The sequence below is a fragment of the Eubalaena glacialis genome, chromosome 4 (genome assembly GCF_028564815.1).
Source record: "Eubalaena glacialis isolate mEubGla1 chromosome 4, mEubGla1.1.hap2.+ XY, whole genome shotgun sequence".
NCBI lineage: Eukaryota > Metazoa > Chordata > Mammalia > Artiodactyla > Balaenidae > Eubalaena > Eubalaena glacialis.
In genome coordinates this window covers 77623922-77626104 of record NC_083719.1, presented here as the reverse complement: position 1 = coordinate 77626104, position 2183 = coordinate 77623922, and positions in this window count along the sequence as shown.

The following is a 2183-nucleotide window of genomic DNA, read 5'->3' as shown; positions in this document are numbered from 1 at the left end:
AAATGTTAACAGTTCTTCAGACAGAAGAAAAATGATATAGGTCAGAAATTTTGAACTACATAAAGAAAGGAAGAACACTGAAGAAGGAACAAGTGAAAAATACTTTTATTTTTCTTATTCATAATTGATCTAACAGATAACATTTTGTTCAAAATAATAATAACAACAATGTATTTGATTATGGATGCTTATGCACATATATAAGTTTATGTATGCTTATGTATGCATGAAATGAGTGACAGAAATGACACAAGGGACAGGAGGGAGGAATTACGATTATTTTGTTATTATAAGGTGCTTGCACTACCTGTGAAGCAGTATATTGCTGTTTGAAAGTGGACTTGAATTCGTTGTAAATGTATATTGCAAACTCTTGGGCAACCGCTAAAATAGAGAAGAAAAAAAAAAGTATAACTGATACACTATGAAAGAGAAAAAACACAATCATATAAAGTGCTCAATTAAAGCCACAAATGGCAGGAAAAAAAATGGAAGACAAAAATTGGAACAAAGAACATGGGCAACAAATAGAAGGCTTTAACAAATATGATAGATAATCCAAGTATATCAGTTATCACTTTGAATGTCAATGGTTTAAAAGTACCAATTAAAAGACAGAGGTTGTCAGAGTGGATCAAAAAACAAGACCCAATAAGATGTTGTCTACAAGAACCCCACTTTAAATATAAAGACACATAGAGGTTAAAAGTAAATGAATGGAGAAAGACATACCATATTAACACTAATCAAAAGAAAGCAGAGCAGACTTCAAAGCAAGGAAAGTTACCAAGGATAAAGAAAGGCATTACATAAAGATAAAGGGATAAACTCTCCAGAAGACATAACAATGCTTAACATGTATGTGCTTAACAAAAGAGCATCACAATACATGGGGCAAAAATGGACAGAACTGCAACGAACAACAGATGAATCCACCATTAAAGTTGAAGACTTCAACACTTTTCTGTCACAAATGGACAGATCCAGCTGGCAGAAAATTAGTAAGGACATAGTCGAACTCAACAACATGATCAATCAACTGGATATAATCAACATCTGTAGACTACATCCAACAACAGCAGAATACACATTCTTCTCAAGCTCACATGGAACATTCACTAAGATAGACTACATTCTGGGCCATAAAACACAACTAACAAATTTAAAAGAACAGAAATCATATAATGTGTGCTCTTGACCACAATGGAATTAAATTAGAAATCAACACAGAAAGATACCTGGAAAATCCTAAAATACACGGGGGTTAAGCAACACACTTCTAAATAAGACATGGGTCCAAGAGTAAATCTCAAGAGAAAGTTAAAATATTTTTGAACTCAATGAAAATGAAAAGACAACTTATCAAAATTTGTGGGGTGCAGCAAAAGCAGTCCTTAGAGGGAAAGTTACAGCATTAAATTCATATATTAAAAAAAAAGAAAGATCTAAAATCAGTCATCTAAGCTTCTACCTTAGGAAACTAAAAAAACAAAAGCAAATCAAACCCCAATTAAGTAGGAGAAAAAAATAATGAGAATGAGAGCAAAAATCAACAAAATTTTTGAAAACAGGAAATCAATAGAGAAAATCAACAAAACCAAAAAATGATTCTTTGAAAAGATCAGTAAAATCAATAAGCTTTAGTTAGGTTACTTAAAAAAGAGAGGGAGAGAGGAAAAAAGAGAGGGAGGGAGAAAGGGAGAGAGGGAGAGAGGGAAAGAGAGAGAGAAGAGACAAATTACAAATATCAGAAATGAAAGAAGGTACATCACTAAAGATCCTATAGACATTAAAAGGATAATAGGGACTTCCCTGGTGGCACAGTGGAAAAGACTCCACGCTCCCAATGCAGGGGGCCCAGGTTCAATCCATGGTCAGGGAACTAGATCCCACATGCATGCCGCAACTAAGAGTTCGCACGCCACAACTAAGGAGCCCACGTGCCGCAGCTAAGACCCAGTGCAACCAAATAAATAAATATATATATTTATTTTAAAAAGGATACTAAAGGAATACTATAAACAACTCTATGCCCACAAACCTAGATGAAATAGACCAATTCCTTGAAAGACACAACTTGCCAAAACTCACACGAGAAGAAATAGACAATCTGAATAGGACTCTATCTATTAAATAAATTGAATCAATAATTAATAATCTTCCAAAACAGAAAGCACCAGGTC